Genomic DNA, 10,738 nt, shown 5'->3' with positions numbered 1-10,738 from the left:
AACGGAGATTACAGAAGGAGTTAGCACATTGGAGCTATCATTTAATATAGATGGCCTGCCTTTTTTTAAAAGCAGCAAAACATATCTTTGGCCCATCCTCTGTGCCATTCATCTGCCACCCATCAGTATCTTTCCTGTCACACTGACACTCGGTCCCACCAAACCAACAAATTTGGATTTTACTGAAGAAGAAGCCATAAAGGACATTCAGGAACTTCTGGACAATGGTTTGGATGGAAAAGAAATAAAAATCAGATGTGTTGTGTGTGACGCACCCACAAGAGCCATGGTAAAAAAGATCAAACAGTATTCTAGGTACTATGGGTGTGATAAATGCACACAGAAGGGCACATGGGTGGTTGGGCGCGTGACCTACCAAGAGGTTGATAACCTCACTTTACGAAGCAATGACATGTTTCGCGCTGAAATGACTAGACGTCAAGAAAATGAGGACACTCCTTTGTCCCCCTTTCTGAGCCTCCCAATGGACATGGTAGAACAATTCCCGATTGATTACATGCACCAAGCTTGCCTGGGAGTAATGAAAAAACTAATAACAGTGTGGGTTAGAGGAGACAGGAAGGTGAGAATGTCTGCTGGGCAAATAAGCAATGTCACCCAAAGGCTGCTGTCACTTCGAAAGGTCATTCCCAGCTGTTTTGCCCGGAAACCTAGAAATCTGGAAGACATTGACAGGTGGAAGGCAACCGAACTTCAAGGAAAGATTGTGCTTAAAGGAATTCTGGCTGACCAGCTATATGATCACTTCATGGTGTTCAGTGTTGCCTTGAGTCTTCTGCTTTGCCCTACACTTGCAGTGGAACACAACAGCTACAGCAAAGAGCTGATGAAATACTTTGTTGGAAAAGCAGGAGAACTATATGGAGACCACTTCATGGTGTACAATGTACATTCAATGGTGCATCTACCAGAGGAGGCAATGGCTTTTGGCAGTCTTGATGCTTGCAGTGCATTCCCTTTTGAAAACTATCTTGGGAAGCTGAAACGACTTGTAAGGTCAGGAAAGCAGCCACTTATTCAAGTGGTCAAACGGCTAAAGGAGATGTCAAAATCCCCACTGTCTGTGGAGGCCTCCAAGCCCAAATTCAAAAGGCCCAATAATGCCTTCATACTTGATGAAGGAAAATGCTGTGAGGCGATTGAAGAGAGAGAAGAGTTGGATGATTCTGGTTACCAGATGCTGCTGTGCAAGCTTTTGAGAAAACAGAACCACTTTTCAGAGATCCATGTGATTCAAGAATGCTTGGATGCTTCAAAGTGCAATCAAGGCATGCTGTTATGAAGCTCATACCAGAACGGCAGCTGACAAGAAAAGCTATAATGGTGGAAAAAAGAGAAGAGACAATTTTCTTAGCAATTCTGCATGTGCACAGATAATGCCCTAGGAATCTCTCTCTCTCTCTCTCTCTCTCTAGTTAAATTCAATTGAAATTATTATATAATACAGGAAATAACGAGATAACTATTAAGACCTCTCTCCCTCTCTACTCCCCTCCCCCTAATTCAATTTATTGACATGACGTGCAGTATTGCCAAAACATTACAATGAACAAAAATAATTATTGTATAATTCATAATATAAAAAAGCAGCACATGGTAGCACATGGCACCAAGGAAGGGTTAATACCCGAAAACGTTTTACACTATACACCTTTGCACTTTTTTTGCACAATTTTGTGACCTCTGAATAATAAATGATATAAGCCTTTTGGGCTAAATTTGTGCGGATCTCCTTCATCTTTATAATTCATAATATAAAATAAATAAATAAGCAAATAAATACACACACACACACAACTCTCTCACTCTCCCTCTCTGCCCCCTTCCACCTTTATCCCTCTCTCTCTCTCTCTCTCTCACACACACACACAAACAGCCAATGCATTAATGTTAAGATCTACTGTTAATTTACCATTTAAGGACATTCAGAGAAACCAAGGAGGATAAACAGTGAAGGTCATTAAAATCAGTTATTATAAGCAATAAGTTATTGAATAAATATAATACACTGTGTAAGTTATCTTTAATAAATATTTACTTGTGTATATATATTTTTTTATCTCAACAGATGGACATAAAAAGTTTTGCAGTTGTGGAATTTGCTGAGGATAGTGCTGTTGAAATAATTCCAACGTCATGGTTGGAGGAAACCAAAGAGGTATTGTTTTGTTTTCAATAAGTTTTCACATTCATTTACATTACTAAATTAGTTTGAGAATGGTAAATCTTTTTTTTTTTTCAGGGAGCATTCTGTTACTGGACATTTGCGAACACAAGGAAACTTGTAAAAAACTGCATTCTGCCAGACAAAGCGAAGTGGAGGCGATGTCCATTAAAAAAAGTTTGGCTAAGAACAGGTAACGTAGTTTTTGCATTATTTAAATGAATCTACAGTTGTCATGATCTCCACACTCTATTATCACCTGTACCTGAGCCTCACCCCAGCACTCACACAACATGTTCTTTTTAGGTCTGGTCTTGGCTAGGACTACCCAAAGTCTCAAATATACATCTTACCTGAAGTATTTACCCACAGCGTTATTCTTTGCATCCTTGTTCCTGTTGTTCCTCTCCTTTACTCCTATCTCCAAGTCTGTTCCCCGAACCTGTAAGAGAAAGAGACATCATTGCAACATTTGTCAGTCGGTGATTATTGGTGTGTTTATGGGGCTTACTCACCTTCCACAGACTGGTCATCTGCTCTCCAGCCCTGCACATCTTCCTGTTGTTGTTTATTGCAAGATACTCACCTATTTGCTCTGCATCTGTCAATTAGCCTGTGTTTATCATTAGTTCCCTTCTGTGAAGTGTTTCCTGACAGCAGTATTTTAATGAGGATTGTTAAAGGAAAATTCAATCATCAAGAAAATCGCTAAACTACACTTTACACCAATATTTAATTTTTACTGTATTTTCCAGACTCTTACACTAAAGTTCTTCAGAAATGCCGGCGTGTAGTGGAAACTTTGAATGTTGAAACAGAAGACTGCTCCACAGTGAACAAAAAGAGGACACATAAAAAGCCACCAAGATTTGTGTCGGAAATTGATTCTTCCTCAGATGGTAATTATTCAAATCACTTCAAAGAATTTTGTATATATCCACTGAAAAAATTAAAATAAAAAAACCTTAGCAAACCTGTTGAGGATCCAAATACAGAATTAAATAAGTGTAATCCAAAGATATAATCAACAGGCAAGAGGTCACACACATATGTTTGCCATATAACATATAACGTAGAAACAAAAACAGGAAAAGAGCCAATGTAATTATAAATAACAATTTGTGAGCTATTTTGAAGATCCATTTACAATCATTATAGTCCACATGCTATTTAAACAAATGAACATAAACCTAAACTTGTCAATGTTAAGAACATTTGGTTGAAATTACATTTTAAAACACTCATTCCAGAGGTTAGTGACACAGCATATGCAAAACACAAACAGAATTGTCCCCCAAAATATAGAGTAATCATCCTCACGCTCGCACATACTAGACACATGAATATTCAAGGTTTGCTTTTGGTGTTAAATCGAAAGGATTTAAACGTAACACTTTTCTGTCAGTTTTACCTAGTTTCTACCTAGTCTCAAAGTTTGCCTGTTCATTAATCAGCTGGGTTGTTTTGATCTTAAAATCATTGCTTTGTTTTGGTTACTCTTGCTCAGCAGGCCGATAAGAGAGGCACCATCCCTGCCTCCACTCCAGCAGTCTCTCTCTCTTACTGTGCAAATTATCATTTGACCGTCTCATCAATCTTTAACTTAGACTATAATATCAAATTCATTACAACATATAACCCAAAATCATTCAAATGTTAAAAATGTCAAAGCTTCTATATCTCAAATCTCAATTTAGACTGTTTAAAATACATAATGCTAGGAGCATTTCTTAAAATTATTTTTATCTTAAAATGCTTAAAACCCTTAAAGGGTTAGTTCGCCCATTTAAGACATGAAGTTGTATGCAATCCTTACCAGCACTATAGTGCATACACACTGACCCACCCTTTAGTCACCTCCTGGTCAGAGTTCTGGCGCTGGAAGTTTTCAAGATAGTACTCCCGGTTGGTTTCGGGGCCTCAAAACTGTGCGTTTCAAAATTCATACCTCAGTTTTAATCGGCACTATTTTCTTTCCATTTCTATCAATCCGCGCTGCTGTCAACGTCAACAGTGCGCACGCAGTCGCGCTATCAACAACTGATCTGAGCGTGCGCACTGTTGGCGTTGACAGCAGCGCGATTGATAGAAATGGAAAGAAAATAGTGCCGATTAAAACTGAGGTATGAATTTTGTCAGGCGTGTTTTTGTGATGTAAATTATTCAAGCTTTGAAACGCAAATAATTTTTCACGTAAAACGCACAGTTTTGAGGCCCGAAACTAACCGAGTACTATCTTGAAAACTTCCAGCGGCCAGAACTCTGACCAGGAGGTGACTAAAGTGGTCAGTGTATGCACTATAGTGCTGGTAAGGATTGCATACAACTTCATGTCTTAAATGGGCGAACTAACTTTAACCTGTTATCAAACCATCTCTTGAATCAGCAAAAGCAGTCTTCATTTTTAGCCACCACCATGTATTGTAATCATCTTATGCCATGCCTAATGACCTGCATGAATAAAAACTATGATATAGACACATTAGTTCAATATCATCTCAGCCTCATAATAAATTTTCATAATTATATAAACTATGGATTAAAAGCTTTTGTGAATTTTTGTTTTTGTTTTTATATAAACATTCAAAAATATTTTCTTTTCAGATGAAAGCAGAGTTACAAAGAAAAAAAAAAGTGTCAAAACCTGTTCCACCTAAATGTAAGTTGTTATATAATTAATGCAGACAGTGATATTACATTTATTACTTTGTTTTGTTTGTTATTCATAATTTTAAGGCTCTAAAATGCAAATCAACCTACTAGATGTCTTTTCATATTTCTGTTGTATTTTTAGATCAGCCACTTCCCAAAACTTATCCTGAATACAAAGGTACACACACACACACACACGTATTTATGTATGTAGTACATTTGTGCGTAGACTTAAAGTAATATTTTCTTTCCAATCCACAGACAATCAAGAAAAGCCAAGTTCTCCGGATTTATTCTGTAGGAGGAAGTTTCTTATTTTAATAAACATGTAATGTCTATTTATACTTGCAGCTCTATTAAAAATAAATAAATATTTACAGCAGAGGCATCCTTGACACAGTTCTCACTGCAGGGTGTGTCACCACCCCAACAAGGTGTGTAGCAAAATTTCATTGTGATACATTCATAAACTTGTATGTAATATGTACGTTTTGAAACATAGGTATTTTGTTTTTATGCCTCAGCCGTGTCACATCTGTTAAGAGAGCCACAGGCCTCATTTGATGAAGCCACAAAGAGTAAGCAAGCAGTTCTTTGTCACAATCATGCATACACATTTAAGGAACTAACTCTATATAATATTTAATTTCTCCTTAGACTACCACACAAGAGTCTTACAGAAGTTGCAAGAACTCTGTGAAAACCAGCAAGATATCCTTGCTATGCAAAGGGAAATTCTGGCTGCAGTGACTGTTCCAGGGGTTAAAGCAGAGGAGGGGGTTCTAGAAAATGGGCCCTGTCAAACCATCAAACAACTTAAACAGTTTGACAAAACATTAGACACTCAAGAGAAAAGGACAAAGATGGTAATAAATACATACATACATACATACATATAGATAAGCTGTATAGTATTCCTCTACAGCAGGGGTTCTCAAAGCCCCTAGCCCTGCACAATTTGTATGTCTCCCTAATCAGACACACCCAATTTATGTCTTGCAGTCTCTAATGAGCTAATGAGTTGAATCAGGTGTGTTAAGGGAGACAAACAAAATGTGCAGGGCTAGGGGTCCTCCACAGGTTTGAGAACCATTGCTCTACTGCAGGGTTGTCCAATCCTGCTCCTGGAGGGCCATTTTCCTGCATATTTTGGCTCCTACCCTAATTAAGCACACCTAATCAAGGTCTTACTAGGCATACTAGAAACTTCCAGACAGTTGTGTTGAGGCAAGTTGGAGCTAAACTCTGTAGGACAGTGGCCCTCCAGAACTGAGTTTGAACACCCCTGATCTACAGGGTTTCTGCAGGCCTTAAAAAGTTCTTAAATCGGAGGAAAATGTCTTATTAAAATTATGAAATCATGGCATTAAATGTTGCAAGCACTGCAAAAAAAAACAACAACAAAAAAAACCCAATAACTTTCCAATGAATATTTTTTTATATAGTATACTATAAATTTACATCTAGACATTTAATTTTAATCTAATTTACATCATTGATGCACTGTGTCCCTTTAAATTTGCCTGGTCTTAAAAATGGTCTTTACTTGGTCTTAAAAAGTTAAAAGTTATTTATGAAGTCTTAATTTTTATCTTCATAAAGCCTGCAGGAACCCTGATCAACAATGAAATGCTCACTCAGCTATGTCATCATAATTTTGAACTGTGGTATTGTTACAGTTATTGTTTAAGTTAATTTCTATGTTTTTATGGTATTTAACTGCCATCTTGTTTTATTTATATATATATATATATATATATATATATATATATATATATATATATATATATACACAAATTTTTAGGTGAACTACCTACAGTCAATCGGGGTTCAAATCCAGGGGCAGCTGTTCGAAAATGCTGCGTAAGGTGGCCACCAATGAGGTCCTGGGTGCATACAGCCTTAGGGGGAAGAAATCCAAACTAGCCTTCCAAGGTCTCAGGATTTGTTCCATTATTATAGGTAAGTTTTAGTCTAACTGACAATTATGTTAAAGGATTATAATAAAGTAACTATCTTGAATATTACATTGTAGAATAAAATACTTTTTATGCTTTCAGGGCTGCGTTTCCCGAAACCTTCTTAACACGTTGTTCTTAAATTAAGCTGTGCCTTCGTTAATACGTGTTTCCCGAATCGTTCTTAGTTAAGTATACCTTCTGTAAGTCATACTTTTGTAAGGTTGGTCTGGACCACTTATCACATTTGACAGTTAACAGTTCTTTACATATCATTCTATACGAATAGTTGTGCAAAATCAAAGACGGTGCGTATTTTCAATTGAAGATAATTTATAGATTTAATGGGCTGTTTTTGGTGCTTGACACTTTTTTATTGGTCATTTTGTGTGTTTTACGAATAAGATAGACTACAATGTTAAGAAGCTTACTTAAATGTAAAATGCTTTTTCTCTATTTTGCAATAGTGAAAGATGTAGCGCGCTAAGAGACAGCGTTATCAGGAAACGCACTCCAGAACAATTGGAGATTACCAAATCTCAAATCTAACACCAACACTCCCCCCCATACAAATGCACAGCATGCATGGATGATTTATAATTGTATTATTTCATTCTACTTCTAGGTGCAACACAGAGGAATTTTAAATCACTGAAGTCAGTTGAGGTGGAGGATTTGATTTCCCTGGCTCTAAAATTTGCCCCCCACAGGAATTTGAAATGGTAATCACACTATATTAAAATATATTTTGAGATGAGTATCAACTGTCAATAGAACTGATGCAAAAGTATTTTTATCTAATTTTACTGTAAGATTGAACAGAATTGTAAGAAACAACATTGCCAGCAAGCACCCCTTTTAACACTTTCTTCAACAGCAAAAATGCAAGTGATCACGCGGGCGCTTCCCTGTCGTGCATTCCACACTCCGCACAAACATTTGAATATGGGCCAATAATAGAGCATATTTATAGGCCTATAGGTTTATTAAAATAAATATTCACCAGTCCACTTCAGACAGATACTAGAGATGTAGTTATAACCTATAAATTGAAGGCTTTTAGACATTTTAATATGATCTAACTGACCGATGCCGCTCCAATCTGTTGATCATTATTTGTTGTTGATCAAGATTAAACGGATGTCGCTCTCATAAAAAGACTTCGTTTAATGACTCAATTATGGATTAAATCATTAAGATACATAACAGGTTAAATAAAATATGCTGAATATGTAATATTGTTCAAATATTTATAAAAATGCTATAAATAGCCAGGCTGCTAATAAGACTGCAGTTTCACGTTTTGCGTCTGCATAACAAAATAAATGATTTTTAATATGCAATTATACGAAATCAAACAAGACGTGTAATGAAGAAAAATATTTAGAAAAAAAATGGGGAAAAAGTAAATATTAATTCATTTTTAACGTACATTAAGTAAACAGTTCCCCGCAGTACATTAATATCAACCAATTCAGCACCACCACCATGGACAGCACCTTGCAATGACGTACATAAGAATATATACCTCAAGTAACCTTCTAAGGCATAGGTCTTCAACCCTGTTCCTGGGGACCCACTGTCCTGCAGAGTTTAGCTACAACCCTAATCAAACACACCCGAAGCACCTAATCAAGCTCCTCAAGATTGCTTGAAAATACAAAGGCAGGTGTGCTGAAGAAGATTGGAAATAAACTTTGCAGGACATTGGTCCCCAGGAGCTCTGTCCTAAGGCAGTGGTTTTCAAACCGGTCCTGCAAGCACCCCTAGCACCTCACATTTTGTATGTTTCCCTATATCTGACACACCCATTTCAGGTCTTGCAGTCTCTACTAATGAGCTGATGAGTCAGGTGTGATAGATGAGGGAGACACAGAAAATGTGAAGTGATGGGGGTGCTTATTAGGACCGGTTTGAAAACCACTGTCCTAAAGTATACTTGTGCGTGCGTGTGTGTGTGTGTGTGCGTGTGTGTGTGTGTATATATATATATATAGTTCGGGGATCATACCTAGAAAAGTTGTACCTTGAGTTAAGGTCTACCTTTAGGTGGGTTTAAAATAGTAATCACACTGTATTAAAATCTATTTTGAGATAACTGTCAACTATGTCAATGGAACTGATGCATATGTATTTTTTTTTTCTTATTTTTCTATAAAATTTAACAAAGTTTCAAGAAACTAAATTGCCAGGAAGCGCCCCATTGCTACCCTGTAATGAGTTTAAAATGTAATTCAGACATTTTTCTCAAAAGTGCGGGATAAAAGAATAAGAAATATGAGATATAAATTCAGAACAGCGAGAAAAAATATCAAAAAACTGAATTGTGAGAAAAAGTCGCAAATACATTTATTTATCCGAAAACATGCTTCCATTAACTTATACACATGAAATAAGAATCTCGCTCTCACAGTTTTAAACGCACGGGAAATTCAAAACATCGATGTAATAATCAAATAAATGGTTTACATTCCACAAACTTTAACAGCCCTAAACATATTTGTTCGCATTTGTTAAAAGGTTAACTTGACAGTCCCCATATATTACGATTTGACAAGCTGATCGTAAAAGTATGCTGAAGTGACTCTTTGACTTTGATATTTAGATAGGATTTCGATATATGGGTTATGCATGAATGTATATACGTATTAATTTATGAAGTAGAGTATTATTTATTTAACTGCTCATGTAATTTAATCTGATTTTCATCTCCTTAAGCTACACTTTTTGTTTCTTTGTTACTTTTACAGAAGACTGAGGCGGAAGAACAAGAGTAGAAGACGAAGGAAAATGATTATCAACATGTTGTTAGTAGTAGTAGTAATTTATAGTTATAGGTAATTTATTTATAGTTAATACCGTAATTTATTTGTTCATGCTGTATCGTTCCTTAATATGCTTGCACCTGTGCATGTTTATTTGTATATACTTGATAATGAAATGTTTTGGAAGTATTTCATGGCTTATGCTATTTTATATCAACAATAAAACAATGAATATGGATTGTGGACTGATTTATTTATATAGATTTACTGCTTTATTTATCAATAACTAAGTACCAATGCAGAAAAAGGTAAGAATTAATAAACATGAATAGGGTTAGGTTATTCTAACGTTCCCCTAACATTATTCTAATGTTCCCGTAACGTTCCCCTAACGTTAGGGGAACGTTAGAATAACGTTCTATAAACCAGAAACTAACGTTCTATTTCCGTAAAGAAAACTTTCCTGGCTAACCAAAAACTAACCTTAAAAAAAACATTCTGGGAACCAAAAACTAAAGTTCCCAGAACGTTCTGGGAACCAAAAACTAAAGTTCCCAGAACGTTCTGGGAACCAAAAATTGTTAGCTGGGAAGAGGCTCATAAGAAATCGATCATCCCTCCTTTTGTACAACCACAACCACAACCACAACAACAACAACTACTACTACTATAACAATAATAAAATAATAATAATTATAATAAATATAGCTGCAAGCAGCAATCACTGGGGTTCAAGCATTTTAAGGCCTAAGGTGGTATGCTTTTAGGGTCTTGGCCAACTTGGATGTATAGCTGACAGTGAAACACATCGAAAATGGACAATAGGCTCACAGAAACACACACAAATAGAAATGAAATGGTTAAACTATCATATTAATAATCATTAAGCTTGCTTACACACACACACACACACACACCGATATACATATACACACACATTTTGTTGCAGATATAGATATTTGAAATAAATGACAGGTGACAATACTTTTTTCAAATCTTCTTTTTAAAGAGTTTATATAGTCATTTTCAGATTTCTCTGTGATCATAATCTGGCAAAATTGTAAAAACTGATATGTCTGTATGAACAAAATGGTAAACTTTGACTCAATGAGATTTAAAATGTTATAACAGTGATTTCATAATGTTTAAGTTTATATGAATTCATAAGTAAACATGAA

The 10,738-nt window shown here is 36.0% G+C and overlaps 1 long non-coding RNA gene across 1 annotated transcript; it reads left to right on the top strand.

Moving 5' to 3' along the window:
* Window positions 1–5,432: 5,432 nt before the first annotated feature.
* On the top strand, window positions 5,433–9,798 carry LOC131537262 (uncharacterized). Its single transcript, XR_009270221.1, has 4 exons — window positions 5,433–5,703; window positions 6,642–6,799; window positions 7,421–7,517; window positions 9,546–9,798. It is a non-coding gene; the product is annotated as an uncharacterized LOC131537262 (long non-coding RNA).
* Window positions 9,799–10,738: the final 940 nt, after the last annotated feature.

The sequence above is a fragment of the Onychostoma macrolepis genome, chromosome 03 (genome assembly GCF_012432095.1).
Source record: "Onychostoma macrolepis isolate SWU-2019 chromosome 03, ASM1243209v1, whole genome shotgun sequence".
Taxonomy (NCBI): Eukaryota; Metazoa; Chordata; class Actinopteri; order Cypriniformes; family Cyprinidae; genus Onychostoma; species Onychostoma macrolepis.
This window is presented reverse-complemented; position numbering and strand designations above follow the sequence as displayed.